Source organism: Pseudochaenichthys georgianus, chromosome 20, assembly GCF_902827115.2.
Source record: "Pseudochaenichthys georgianus chromosome 20, fPseGeo1.2, whole genome shotgun sequence".
In the NCBI taxonomy this organism is placed as follows: domain Eukaryota; kingdom Metazoa; phylum Chordata; class Actinopteri; order Perciformes; family Channichthyidae; genus Pseudochaenichthys; species Pseudochaenichthys georgianus.
This window is the reverse complement of record NC_047522.1, coordinates 2,099,140-2,115,065: the sequence shown is the minus strand read 5'-3', so window position 1 is coordinate 2,115,065 and position 15,926 is coordinate 2,099,140. Positions and strand designations below refer to the sequence as shown.

Below are 15,926 nucleotides of genomic sequence, written 5' to 3'. Positions count from 1 at the left end.
ACTATTATTTAACAACTCTTTTTATTGGGTTCTTTTATTTGGGGTTAAGTACATTGTCAGAATAAGTGAGAAATAGGTTTAACTTCTGTTAGACAGCTATCATACTGAATACATATTTACTGTGAATGTATGCAAAAATGTATGGCATATGGCTGTCTAACAGAAGTTAAATTCATTCCTCACTTATTCTGACAATGTACTTAACCCCAAATAAAAGAACCCAATAAAAAGAGTTGTTAAATAATAGTGAAGTCACGTTGTAATAACAATAACTCATCTCTCTCGAGTTTTCTTTTTGAGCTTTGCTAAAAGCCACTGTGTCAAGTGTCCATCTGGTGTTGCCGTCCGGAGTTGTCCAACATGGCGGACCCTCTCGCACATGCGCAGAACCGATCGGGCAGGGTGACGGATCGGGTAGTGACAGTGACAATGATTACCAGAGGTGGGAAGTATGGAGCTAATTTCCTGCCATAACTCCACAAACAAACTAAACAGATTTTACAAATGCCTCATGATTCACTAACAAACACAATGTGGTTTGCAAATACAAAACACCATCTTCAAACTAATGCATTTAGCTTTGCAAAGAAAAAACATATCTATCAAACAAACACATAACATTTTTCTAATAAATCATGTTTCAGAGACAAATTCAGCAGACACAACTTTTTTTTACAAGTACATAACTTTTTCTTCTCATATTTTTTACCACAAATTCTTAAAATAAAACTGACACTGTTGCACTCGGTACTAGTTGACTGCTACCAGAAATAAAAGGTACTTTCACTGTGTACTTTATGAGTAATCCTCGATCTAAAATAAAGCACAGCTATTGTGCAATATATTTGTATTGCATGTATATTTTTTATTTGTAAAAATGTCAGATAAAGCTTAAAAGAATAAAGATATTGTTGTTATCTAAACGTTTGACCTCTTTCTTTTACAATTTTGGAATCGAAACGGGGAATCGATAAGAACCGGAATCGATAAGCAGAACCGGAATCGGAATCGATACATTTCCAACGATACCCATCCCCAAGGGTGTAACTTTGGTTTGAGAAGTGGGGGGGACACAAAACAGTAACTAAACATTAAGCAATTAAACATTTTCCCGATTTAATTTAAGAGATGTATGGATACAGCTCTCAACACTCATGAAACAGAACTGTAGCTATTTCAATAATCAAAAAGCCATAGAATATGCTCACAACCAATAACGCATATTTGATAAACTCCTCTCTCCTATCTTTATCTAATCTGCATTCTTTCTTTTTAGTTTAAATGTTATGTGTTTGTTTGATAGATACGTTGTTTCTTTGCAAAGCAAAATGTATTAGTTTGAAGATGGTGTTTTGTATTTGCAAACCACATTGTGTTTGTTAGTGAATCATGAGGCATTTGTAAAACCTGTTTAGTTTGTTTGTGGAGTTATGGCAGGAAATTAGCTCCATACTTCCCACCTCTGGTATTCATAAACAACGCATTTTCCACAAACACAACATAAAGGGATTTTCAACCGAGGAAGCTTTGCTGCTGCTGCTGCTGCTGCTGGTAAACAGCGCCCCCCACTGGTGAGAGGTCAGTATCACATCAAAGTGAATTATTGTCGTTATTGCTTCTTGTCGTTCATAATAAAAATCAGGCGATGGTCACATAAAGATCCGTGTATCTACCGTCCAATTGTTTTTATTTATTAAACACGTAAACGGAAGAGCGTTTGAGAGGCCTTTTGCTTTGTGCTTTTTACCTTACTAAATGGTCTCATGGTCCTTGGAGCGAGGGGCGGGGCGAAACTCACGGAAGTGATTTCAAAACAAAAGCGGTGATAATATTATAAACAAAGGGAAACAAGGTGAATTTAGCGATCACAACGAAAACGGCCAAGACACAGATTGAGCCCAGAAAATGGATGTTATTAAGGGCTGTAAATATAAGCCTCTGTCTAAAATGGACAACGTTGTTAGGAGATTTAAACTATACAGCGATTCTGCACTGCGGTCACTCCGCCGCCTCTCGAGTTTTTTCAAATCAGCTGCTCTTCATTCCTGCTATATTTGACGAGTGATACAAATATGTTTTAAAGTACTTTTACTGTGTAGCCTACTTTGTGAGTAATCCTCTGTCAAAGTCGCCTCCTTAGTAGCCTACATAATGCATGTTTTTCTGCTATCTTTGATGAACGATAAGAATATAATGTTACCATTAGTTCTTAATGAAATTGATACTGTTTGACTTTGTTTTACTTAGCCTACAATACATTGAAGTACTTTTACTGTGTATGTTTTGAGAAATACTTTGTCAAAGTCCCCTGCTGAGAACACAATCAAGCCACTTCTGCTAAGTTTGATGAGGGAATTATTTTTTGTTGCAATTAGTTCTTCGTGAGGTTAATCCTGTTGGACTCAGTACTAGTGAAACTACCCCCACAAGTACTATGAAGTACTTACTGTGTACTGTTCCAGTACTCTGTCAATGTCCCCTCCTGAGTACAAGAATGCATGTTTCTCTGCTATTTTGAATAAGCGTTAAAAAAAACCTTTCTTCCTGAGACTGATATTGTTGGACAGAGTATTTTAAGAGGATGGTATATGATATCAGCAATACTTCCAGTCAGTACTCCGGCAGCAGCAATTGCACACCTTGGAAAGTCTTTAGAGTCTGGCCTGGATAGCTGGTCTATCCTTCAGCACACTGACACACTGTCACTCTGGTTGGCCTCTTATGAAGCTGCTGTCTTTTAATATATGATTATTATACTTCCATCAGTCCCAGTCATTGCATGTCAATCAATAGAGCTTCGAAAAATGTGTCCAATTCAACTAAATGTTTTTTTGTGAGTGAAGGCCAGAGCTAAATTATAGATTGTTTGATTGTGTAATTACAAGGTGAGAGAAAATAAATCCACATCCTCCTATGAAACATATTGTATTTACTGTTTTTTTAGAACATTTGCATGTTGAACTACATATTATCTTCCCCAGCCTCAAGGAAATACATTAAAATAAATGGATTCATCATTTTAAAAAATTGATAAAAATGTATAAATTAATAATGTTGTGTGCAAACATTTCAAATTTAAATATAAAATGAAAAATAAGTTTACTTTTGAAAAGATTTCTCACAAAAACCTTTCTAAATTATGGTAAACTATTAAAAAAGGTTTGGTCAATATACGTTTTTCTGCCTAAAATAGTAGAAATTGAACGTAAAACTATATCAAACACCACATGCATGGCAATTAACCCATTTTTGCCCGCTATTTAAATTAACTTTGGTTAGTTAATAAAAATATTGATATTATATATATATATACATATATAATTGATGCAGTCTTTCTGAACACTTTTTTTTTTAAATACTGCAAATTAAGAATATTTTTAATTTTAACTTACGTTGAAAAGATTTGTGAAAGGATAAATTCTTCATGGGATTCAATGGCTCTAGTAAAGGGTGTGTTATGGTTGCTTGTATTATCCTCAGATAGTGGTTTGTTTAAATAACTACTGACATTTTAATAAATATTGCAAAAAAGGGCTCCAAAAAAGACATATATAACCTGGCCGGCTTAACCAGTGTGTAATTCTTCAAGCACCACAAGATTCAGAGTTTATAAAGTACAATTCTGGGCCATTGATTGTGTCATTTCTCCAAACACATACAGTAAAAATGTCTGTTTTGAAGCCTTAAAATGGTGCAGGAAAAGGACTTTACATTGTATTATACTTAAAGACAGGGCTATTCAGTTAAGAGAAGAGAAAAAGGAAAGCAAATTGTTATAATGGGTGATGTAACATTAATGACAGACATAATATGAGGTCCTTGGCACTGTGTGATCATGGGGCATCACCCTTACAGCATCAGGACAATATCATATCGTCACCTTCTTAAACTAATGGCCTAAGTCATATTTTGGAGAATTTTTTTTTTTGCCTAAATCATCTCTTCTTGATGCTGGCCACCTCTGGTAAAATTGCCTACATCCTTATTGAAAGGATAGTGCTGTTCCTACCCTGATAGTATAATGGCCTATGTCAAGAGTGTGACTTAGGCCATATATTTATAAAAGATAATGGCTTAAGTCACATTGTCTTGTGACTTAGGCAATTTTACAAGCTTTACAAAATGGCTACTTCAAGAAAAAGAAAAAACTAACAGATAAATTAAGTTATTTTCATGGTTCAGGGCTTGTCCCCTATTGGCAAGTGATGTTTACTATACTATAGGCTAGGCTATAAATGTTGTGTAGTTATTTAGTCTTTTACTTTCACAATGTATAGTTACTGTAGCTACCGAAGCTATACTATAGGTACTATAGTTACTGTAGCTACTGTAGCTCCATGAAGCATGCACACATTCCCTTCTGGGACAATAAAGACTAATCTAACCTTTCAAAAGTAACAGTTACAATTACTGCATAATTATGAATTAGGAAAAGTACATTTTGCGTTTGTCTGTTTCAATTCTTAATATTGTATTATTGTCTCCTTTTTCCACATTACATTTCCATCTTATTAGGAAAGATTACATGTTTTTTTAATTGAATTAGGCCAAATGATATTCATCAAAATAGCTTTAATGTATTAATACATAGGACCACGGTGCAATTACAAAACATTTTTTCATAATGATCACAGTTGTGACCGTACGCCTACTCCTTTTTGGTAGGAGATGCACTTGACTTTTCAGACACCGATCAGGAATCATCCAATGAAAATGAGACCGTTGTTAAAGAGATGGAGCAGCATGTACCAGGCCAAGACCCTGTATCAGATGGAGCAGACAATAACTTAAACACTCTCATTGAAGAAGAGAGTGTTGCTGAAGATGCCAAGCAGACCCGTCCACACCATGAAGAAGACTTAGATGATGATGATGTTATCATAGACCCAAACTACAATCCATCCTCTGATGAGTCCTCTCTCCCTGAAAATGATGACAGTCTGGCAGCAACTTCAGAACATTATGGTCCTCATCTAGAGGATGTATGAAAACAATATGGTCAAAAGGAAACAACATAAATACCTCAGCCCAGAAACATGGAAGCAAAATGAATCCAGGAAGAAACATCTCAAATGAATGGCATACAAGGCCAAAGGTGGTAAAGAAATAGCTGCAAAGGCTATGGGCCTTCCCTGCAATTCGAAGTTCTGTCAATCCATTACAGAAGAGCAGAGGCAGTGAATATTTCAGAAAGTTTGGTCAATGGACAACTGGGAAGAACAGAGGTAATACATCACCACTTTGGTCACAAAGGTTACCATGAAGCGAAGGAAAGAAAGTTGGTGAGGGATCTAGGCGCAGTTCATCATTTTCCTACCAACTGAAACTTCAGGATGGAACGAATCTTAAAGTGTGCAAAGCTTTTTTTCTTCTACACTTGGTATCCCTGAAAGAACCATTACACTGGCTGAACAAAGACATCATCGACCATGACGAACAAGTGGCAGACCCGCCAACTACATCTCCACCTCAGAGTGGCAAAAATGCAAAGCTGGAAACTGCTGTCACAGATTTCCTTAAGGACTGGTTGAAGGATCTGCCCACTGTTGATTCACACTACTGCAGAAGCACAGCGACCTACAAAGACAAGAAGTTCCTTCACCCAGGCACAACCATCTCCCAACTACATCAGGAATATCAACAAGCAGCTGCAATTGCTGAAGTTGACGCTCTGCCAATCAAGGAGAGGAAATTTCAGGACCTTCAGTCCATGAAACATGTCATGCCCTTCGAGTGTCATCAGCTTTTTGACAATTTGCCACATAATTAGACACACACACACACACACACACACACACACACACACACACACGCACGCACGCACACACACACACACCACACACACACACACAGTAATCAAGACGACTGAGAAAGATTCAGGGGATAAACTGATTTAAAGGTCCCATGTCATGCTTTTCCGGTTATTACCCGTCCCCTTGTGTATTATGTAGTTTTTCTGCATGTAAACGGTCTGCAGAGTCACAAACCCTCAAAGTACACCCTGTAGCGAGTAAAACTCTAACACAGAAAATACCTGTCTGTGCTGCCCCAGAACGCCTCGTTGGACATTTCTCTTTTTCCATTGTTTCTTCCTGAGTATAGTGATGTAATCTTACCCAAGTCCAAATGGACCAATCCGTGGAGCTCCACACACACACACCTTATCTTTTCTCAGCCGAGATGTTCCGCTGAGTTTTGCCGGCACACTCAGCCGCAGCTGCGTGGATCTCCACTCACGTGTGTGTGCTCAGGCTGAGTTCCGTGGTATCTCGCAGACCCCACGCAGTAACCAGGAAACGACACCAGTAATACAGCTCACACTGTCCGCTCCACGAGCCTCAAAGGGCGGAGCGGCGAGCCCCGTAACGTCTCGCCAACACAGCACCCAGACCGCATGCAGCATTCTCATCTGTTTGTCATTACTGGTGTCATTTCCTGGTTGCTAACTAACGCCATTGTAACACATAAACACTGATGTTCAGCTGTAACGGTGGTGGACTAATCAGAACAGAGTGGGGCGAGCTGACCAATCAGAGCACAGTGGGCTCATAGGGAGGGGGGGGGCAGCAACTCCAACAAGGCGTGTAGGACAGAGAGTGAATACACAGACTATACAGAGATGCTGTTTGAGAAACCAATGTGAGTTTGGAACATTGAACAATGTAAATCTATTCTAGTAGACCTCAACAATGGAATTATGATCAGTCGAAATGCCAAGACATGGGACCTTTTAAATGGAAAAGGGTTAGCTGCAATTAAAAACACAGCAAAGAAGAGCTGGAGGGAGTAGTGAGGAGAGGCACATGCCTCCTCAGGGTTTCATTTACTTGCCTTTTGTTTTATTTAGCTAAGATTTAAGTTGTACCTTTTGAGTTTGCTATATTGAATTAAAGGGCCAACAACGTCCAAACTGCCCTCTCTTTTCTGAGTCTCTGTATGCTCTTCTAGCATGTTAAACTGTTAGTGGCTGACCCAGCCCCATGGTCTGTCACAGTAATGCGGGAAAGAGAAGTGCACTGTTTTGCCTAAGTCACTTACTCCAGAAGTAATAAGGCCTAAGTCAGGTTTCAGATTGCCTAAATCACAACAACATGTTCGTAAATTGGCCTAAGTCATCTAATCCTCTTATTTTACACAATTGACAGACAGTGTTATTTGTACGTCAATAGTCATATATTGTCATAACCTTTTTGTGTGAAATAATTAATATATATCATATATTCTATATTTGGTTCAGTTTTTTCTGTTTTTTGAAAAACTTTCAAATATGACTTAGGCCATTAGTTTAAGAAGGTGACGATATGGAGTCAGACACTGGAAGTGTGCTGGAGGCTGATGCGTTGACTGGGACTGATGGAAGGATGAGGCTGATGAGACTGAAGAATCTGTGACGAATTAGCGGCTGAGGAATAATCATATATTAAAAGACAGCAGCATCATAAGAGGCCAACAAGAGTGACAGAGTGGGTCAGTGTGCAGTCTACCATCCTCTTAAAATACTCTGTCCAACAATATCAGTCTCATGAAGAATGGTTTTTTAACGCTTATTCAAAATAGCAGAGAAACATGCATTCTTGTACTCAGGAGGGGACATTGACAGAGGATTGTTGGAAAAGTACACAGTAAGTACTTCATAGTACTTGTGGGGGTAGTTTCACTAGTACTGAGTCCAACAGGATCAATCTCACGAAGAACTAATGGCAATAAAAAAGAATTCCCTCACCAAACTTAGCAGAAGTGGCTTGATTTTGTTCTCAGCAGGGGACTTTGACAAAGTATTTCTCAATAAATACAAAGTAAAAGTACTTCAACGTATTGTAAGTAGTAGGCTAACTAATACAAAGTCAAACAGTATCAATTTCATTAAGAACTAATGGTACAATTATATTTGTTATCATTCATCAAAGATAGCAGAAAAACATGCATTATGTACTATGGAGGGAACTGATAGAGGATTACTCACAAAGTACACAGTAAAAGTACTTCATTTTATTTCTGGTAGAAGTCAAACTAGAACCGAGTCCAAGAGTGTCAGTTTCCTTAAGAACTTGATTTGAAAAAACAAACTCGAGAGAAGGCGGAGTGACCGCAGTGCAGAATCGCTGTATAGTTTAAATCTCCTAACAATGTTGTTCATTTTAGACATAGGCTTATTATATTTACAGCCCTTAATAACATTCATTTTCTGGGCTCAATATGTGTTTTGGCCGTTTTCGTTGTGATCGCTAAATTCCCCTTGTTTATAATAATCACCGGTCCTTCTATTCAGCAGGATACTGAAGTGATTCAAAGTGTGATTTTAACAAACGAGTGCTTTTGTTTTGAAATCACTTCCGTGAGTTTCGCCCATAGACTGTATATATAAATGGACGTAGGGTCCGTGACGTCACCCATAGGATTCTGCAGAGTTGCCGTGAAGCCCTTAGTAGGCGGAGTCGGCCACTAACGGCTCGACAGCGACGTCAGAGTCTAACTCCCGCCTGCTCCAAATAAGGGCAAAGAGGCGGTGCTGAGGCGGAGCCGAGGTTGGACAGGGCGGGACCTGCTGCCACCGAGCGTGACGTTCCAGACCTAGCTCAGGCTAAGAAGCTAAGCTAACATGCTCTCAGTATTAAGCTAACAACCTATGCTAACAACCCAGCTTGAGGTCACTGCTCCTCGTTCCCGGCATATTCTGAAGGTAAGATACCCTGTAACTTTACAAAACTTGTTCTTTTGATTTAAATGTTCTTGAACCTACACTATACAATTGTTTTTTAAGTGCTTCACCGTTTTTTCAAATATAAATGTCATTTGTAACTAAACTTTGTAAACTAGCAGAGATATGGCCAGTGTTGCGTGAATTAAATGTGATTAATGAAATATGACTGTAGAAAAAGAAAGGTGCTTTTATATTGATTAAACCATTTTTATTTATTTCAGCATTAAGAAAAATGAAGATGGCAACCTCCTCCACGCCAAACTGCACAACCTGTAAGTTGATGGTCCTGGCTTACTTTACATGACTTCAGATGGTTGACATTACACACAAACATACTATACATATACATGTGTGCACAATTGTAGATAAACAGCACACAGTATATAAATATATATATATATATAAACTGTGTGCTGTTAATCTGTTTTTTGAGGTTTTGCTCTCTTGTTACTTTTAACCATACAGGTGTGATTTCATAGTTATTTTGCATGTTATTGTCAAAGGAACAAAATGAGAAACCCTTTATAATTGATTTGATATTCCTCATGATCTGAAGCATTTGTTGCTCTCATTTATTTTCCTCCCATAGTGACTGTATGGATAATCGGAGACAGCTATGTCCGGCATGGAGCCCAGAGAGCTACAGAGACCATCGGCAGCAACCTTGGCCTCGACCTGAGGGTGTGCTGGTTCGGTTGGGGTGGACTGCGCTGGAGAGGTGTCCTCCCTTTCTTTTCCTACTCCCCGCGAGGAAGAGCAGTCCCGGATGTCCTCCTCATCCACTGTGGCGGCAATGACTTGGGGGATGTGCCCAGTGTTCAGTTGCTGAACCAGATGAAGGAGGACCTGCACCAGCTTCACCATCGGCACCCTGGCATGAAGATCATGCTCTCCCAGATGAACCAGAGGCGCCGGTGGAGGGCTGGTGCAAATCCTGTCAAAATGGACAAGGCCCGGAAGTTTGTTAACAGTGTTATGGCTACTTTTGTTCATAGCCTAAATGGTGCCATTGTTGACCACTCCAACATTAGACATGACAGTCCTGGGCTGTTTTTGCGAGATGGAGTTAATTTCACCCCTTGGGGAAATGATATTTTTTGTAAAGTCACTAGCCAATTGCCTGAAAGACCACCTCCAAAGACTGTGAACTGCTAAAATGTCAGTATCACTGTTTTTGGATTTGGCCTTTAGAGTATGTATTCTAAGGCCCTTGCTAAGCCCAGACTGTCATGGCTAATGTTGAGTTAGATATTACATCTGTAGCCATAACACTGTTAACATGGCTGCTCTTCCTCTTCCCCACATCCCACCCCCCCCTCTTCCCCCAATGGACTCTGCAGCTCTCCAGGCCCATGCTGGGCATGGCTGTCTGTCAAACCTTTTATTTTGTATTTGTTATGATGTTTTTTGTTATTTTATTTGTTAAAATAATTATGTATTTATGTAAATATTGAAAATAAATTACATTCATATTTTCACTTCTTTTGTCTACTGCTTACTGAAAATGTTAGCTATCACATCCAAATGGGACTATCAAATGAAAGGATAAGCTTACCATACAATACAGAAAACATTACACATTAAGGCTCAAATCTTTTCCCAAGCCGGAGCAGTCTGAAAAGAGTCCCAAGTTTAAAAACACAAAATCTTGACAATGAATACTACACTGTCATTTGTCAGTGACAATGCAAACAACAGGAAGGTCTCCCCTAGTCCCATGTATGTTGGCATCAATGTCATAAGCATACCATAGAATGTAATTATGAAGTGCAACACCCACAATCCCTACAGGGTCGTACCGTCACAGAAGATAATACCTTTTAGAGAGTTTCTAAATTGTTCAGTATGCAGATAAATATTTGTTTTACAATAGAACATTTTTTCTCTATAAATGTTCCCACATGTTGTGAGCATCTACTTTAAATCTTTTGTCAACAAATAAAAAACATCTTAATTTCCTTTAGGACAACATTTTGTTCATAACACCACTACATTAACAATAAGCATAGGAAAATGATAACTGTCAACATTTAAGATTGTGCTTTTACTCTTTATGTAATCAGATCTATTTACATTGAAAATGTGATAAATACACAAGCCACATTGAAAGTTACATCTTGCATTTTATGAAAAGTAAAGGTTTCGAATCATTGTATGACTTAAAGGGATAGTGGAAATCCGCGAATTTTGGGTTTAACTTATGTATTTTTATTAAAAATAAGCATAATAAACCATTTTTTTTAATTTCATGCGCCTAGTTTCATTTTATTTTCAATTTTACTGCTCCCGACCACGCCCTCTCAATGAAACGAAATACTTCGGGAATCTTCGGGTGATGACGAAAACAAAGGAAGACGGGCACAAACATTGGACGAGGCACGAGTATTTTATTATGTTTTCTGGCTGATTTAATGCATCATTAGCCTGTACCATTGTGTACAACGCCATTTATTGCCTGTCGATTAGGCGACCGGAGGCCTCGTCATCCGATAATCCGGTACACAGTGTCGAATGTGTACACTACAGTCATCATATAGACATGATAGACTAACAGTACTGTGAGTACAGCCTACACTTGACAGGCAGCCTGGCTAGCCTAGGATTAGGACCATACTACGTCAAAAGACCGATTGGCTCTAGCTGTATATCATGCTAGTATACAATTCATTTAAATGTATTCATGTAATTAATGCCCATAAGGCTGTTACATATACAATAATAAATGTGACAAGATAATTTATGTGAACCTGACCCTGGTATGTTATGAAATGTACCCTACATGCAGTCATCCTCGGGCATAGCCATAGGCCTACAGTGCATGCATGCCAACTTTTGCAATATATAATATAGCGCCTAGCGTGAGCTATGCTTAGGGACCTACCAGTCAAGATTATTTGTGCGTAGGGGTGCATCATCTGGCGCCTGGTCCTGGTCATCCTCGCCATTGCCCATGCCGTGAACTAACTCCATCACCTCGGGCTCGAACAAATAAGGACGTAATGGTCCATCGTCTGGCTCAATATTCTCACCATCGTCGCTTACTGAACCGGATTCAGATTCAGTTCCTAAAACTACATTTTCGCAGGAAAGCCGAGAGGATGTTTCTGACTCGCTATCATCACTGGATACCTCGTACAATCCTTCTTCTTTGTCTGGTATATTTGCCCTTCCACATTCATTCTGCATAGACGCCATGGTTTGTTATTGTTTCGTCTTCCTGAGTTTTCCTCACTTCCGGTTTGGCTGACTCGATCATTTCGTTTCTAAAAAAGTTCGGGGAAGCTGCAATAAAGTTCTTCTAACATGCGTAAGGCAATTATTATATTTTTTTAATCAGATGTGATTGTTTTGGTACGTAATTATGCTTGTATATAAGTTAAAACGAAACTATTTGGGGTTCAATTTCCACTATCCCTTTAAGTACACTACAAAATAAATTAAAGATGTGCAACAACTGTATCAGTAATTAAAATGATATAACTTATGCACAGGCTTGGGAGGGCTACTTGCCAAAAACACAACCAGTAACTTCATGTGAGTATCAAGATATAAAAGTAATGTAACCTGATAACTTTCTTTTTGTTTTGGATTACTTCAATATCAAATGCAATGCAAATAAACACAGGAGAGAAGAAATATGAATATGATTTTTTTACTTAAAATGTATAATATAATACCATAAAGCAGATTCAGGCAGTAGGTGTAGAGATTCAGAACAGTACGGCTTCCAGAGAAGAGATACCATTTGATCATTTTACAACAACCACTATCTGCTCTTTTTAGGTTTTGAATAAGATTGTAATCCTGAGTTTCCCTATTATTAAAAAAAGTAAAACTAATCCGATTACATCTCTTCCTATGTAACTAAGGATTACACTTTCATTTTTTTCTATACGATCTTGATTCGTGTTCGATGTAATCCATTACTATCTAAGCCAATACAAGTCATAACTTTTGGAAAATTGTCTCAAGTTATAAATTATGCCTTCAATCTCTTTCACGTGGAGAAGACATCCCATTGGCCGAGGCGTTGCAACTTCCCTCAAGCGTCCTACATGAAAGAAAGATCACATGTTAGAAATGTGTGCACAAACTATTCAGTATGACCCGTCTTAGTTTAAAGCCCAAGTGTAAGAGTGAACAGAGGCGGAGTCTGCCTGTTTTCCAATTTGTTTTGTTTGTTGGCTGCTGCTGCCCAAACCAACACCCTCCTCACAAGCATTGACTGTTGGAATGTCATTATGCTCCACATGTGGAACAACAAAGGCTTCTTCAGGTGTGCCTTGTATCATAATGATATTGCTCTGATCAGCAGCAAGACTGTTTTCACCACTACCATGGTCTACATCTGCAACCTCCTCATTGCTATTAACAGTCGAACTAGGAGTGTCACTTACCTCGTCATTGTTACTCACCCTGCTTTTCCTTCCAGGCTGTTGTTCTTTGCCATTGGTGAAATAGAAAATGGTGGGCACTGCAGTGTTTTTCAGGCATCTCCTTCCCTAATAAAAATAATAAACAAAAACACATAAAATAACTTTTTGAGGTCTGTAGATATTCAACTTTCTTTTGAATAATGTTGTTTTAAATGTAAGAGTGCATTATAAAAGACAATAGAGGGCCAACATGTTAACTATGCAGTTAATCCATTCAACAATTACGTGTTTCCAAGATTCAGATTCAAAGGATTTATGTCATAGCACATAGGCTACAGTGTGGGAATGGCAATGAAAATCATCTGACCCGAGCTCCTCCAACAATGCAACAGTTATATAAGACATAAAACAATAAAAGAAATTCAAAATTAAATTAAGAATAATAAATTAGTGCAGGCAGAAATCTATATACACGTAAATATAATAAGACATATGCAAGAACAGAATGTAAAGATAAATATTGTATAGTAAAATTAAATTAAATCTTTTTTTTTTTACAGTGATAGCTGTTAAGATAAATAAGTTATAAGATGACAACAGATGAATGAATGTTGCTATTAAAATAATGTAAAAAAAAGGTAATATAATTCATCTGTTTTTAACATAGAGTATGTGGGGGGAAATGGCAATTCTCTATCTATGATAAAGAGTCTTTGCATAAATTGAAGAGAAATGTGATGGTTTGCAAACAAATCGATTTCTATTTTTCTTTACTTAACTGGCAAAATCTTAATTTGGCCTTTAATAAAAAGAACATTACTCATCACTGGTGTGCAAGCTGTGCCATAACAATTATTTAGCATTGTATAATGTATAACATGTATTTAATTAGTAACAACAATTTACACTCACAAATAGAACCAAGTTATTTTGTTTTAAAAAAAGGATCTGTACCCATGAGTCCGTGCTGAAGGGATGACTCTCAAAGTGTTCACTGCACAGGCGAGAAGAAACGTTGGGGGTCCATGTATTCCTCCGGATGTTCAGCACCCACTGGTCCAGCCTGTCTGGATCACCGAAAGGAAACCTTTATTCAAAAATACATGAAAACCGACCCAAAGACAACAGGAGGGTTAATGCCATATTCACTTAGTAACGCATGAACAACTTTTAAAAATATTTCTATATAGTCTGTGTTGGTAAATGTAATCTAGGTTGCACATTTCCTGCTGAAATACATGCATGGGCCTACCAAGTTACTGCGTGGCACTTTGGTTTTGATAAAACAGTGTAGTTCCACTATATAAACGTTACATTCATAATCAAACGAGATAATATGCAAGATAAATAGCTATTTGTTGTTATTCTTAATGCTTGTCATTCACACGTTAATAAAATAAAATAAGTACCGATACATAGCAGAACAATTGTGGCGATGTTCAGCTTAATAAGCCTTGTTCAACATCATTTATTTAGCTAATACTATAGCGGGCTGCAGGCGAACCAAGTCCGCGTTTCGCTAAATTCCTTGATCTCCAGTTATAACGCCGGGCTCCGCCGCTGGCCGAAGCTAACGGAGCCGCAAAGGGCTAGCTACGGCTCCGGTTAGCTTCGGCGGCGGACTCCGGCGGCCACCACTGGGATAATTGGGTCCCCTTTTAACATTTGCTCCCATTTAGCATTATGGGCGTCATAGCCATAGACTATAAAAGTCTTACCCAAGGCTGAATCATAAACTAAACTGTATATATATACACACATGCATAAAGGGTTACGTCCTTAGCTAGCTACATAACAAGCTAAGCTAACAAGCACACAAACACCTGCTAACGGGGATAACATGTATAATATTATCATTTTACTCACCGAAAAAAGCTGTGAGTAGACTTCTTGGAAGTTCTGTTAGTACATTCAAGCGCACAGCACGACATCTTAATTGTCTGGTATATCACCACGAACACGGCTAAAGCTAAAGGGTCAAGTACAGTACTATGATTAACTAACGTTGTAGCCTCTATGGTTGTAGCCTAGCAGAGTGGACAAGTTGCTGTTAGCTGACAGTGAGGCACGTATCTGTCAATCAAAGTGACCACGCCCTAATGTATGCACAAACTTTAAGACCTAATATAAATAAAAGGGTCGCGTTAGAAAACAATTCACTCACAGATCCATAATCATGAAGGTGGAATCTAACTATATCGATAATAAAATGTATGGAGCCAGGGAGAGAAACATGTTTTTTTCCGCTGTAAAGTTGGGCATTTTAACATGGGGGTCTATGGAAATTGCTCCTTTCTGCAGCCATCGCCTATCGGCCAATATATGAACTGCAGTGTGTGGCACTTCCGTATTGGCTTCCCGGCTCTTTCCCAGAGTTTGCCGCTTGGTTTCGCCCCGCCCCTCGCTCCAAGGACCATGAGACCATTTAGTAAGGTAAAAAACAAAAAGCAAAAAGGCCTCTCAGACGCTCTTCCGTTTACGTGTTTAATAAAGAAAAACAATTGGACGGTAGATACACGGATTCATAAAGAATGGTGTGTTTGGTGTGCCTCGACTTAAATATAAAATGTAATAAGACTCCCTTTGTAATGGCATTTAACTATTGATGTGTAAATAAACGGTGAATACATTTTATCCACAAAGCAGGTAAACCTAAACTGGGTTAGAATTCCTCAACCTTGACAGTCTTTTGTTTTCATCCTGGTGCTCTAAATACAGTGAGAAGAATATTGTATTCATTAACGACAAGGAATATCTGACGCCCTCTGCTGTACAAAACCCATACGTTTCATTTCCCAAGAAGAGAAACCTGAGCCCACAGCACTTCTCAGGAAATGAAAGCTATGCAG

The 15,926-nt window shown here is 38.5% G+C and overlaps 1 long non-coding RNA gene across 1 annotated transcript; it reads left to right on the top strand.

Moving 5' to 3' along the window:
• Positions 1 to 8,505: 8,505 nt before the first annotated feature.
• Positions 8,506 to 10,176, top strand: LOC139435891 (uncharacterized). The gene is made up of 3 exons (XR_011645099.1): positions 8,506 to 8,680; positions 8,923 to 8,973; positions 9,291 to 10,176. It is a non-coding gene; the product is annotated as an uncharacterized lncRNA (long non-coding RNA).
• The last annotated feature ends 5,750 nt before the right edge of the window (positions 10,177 to 15,926 follow it).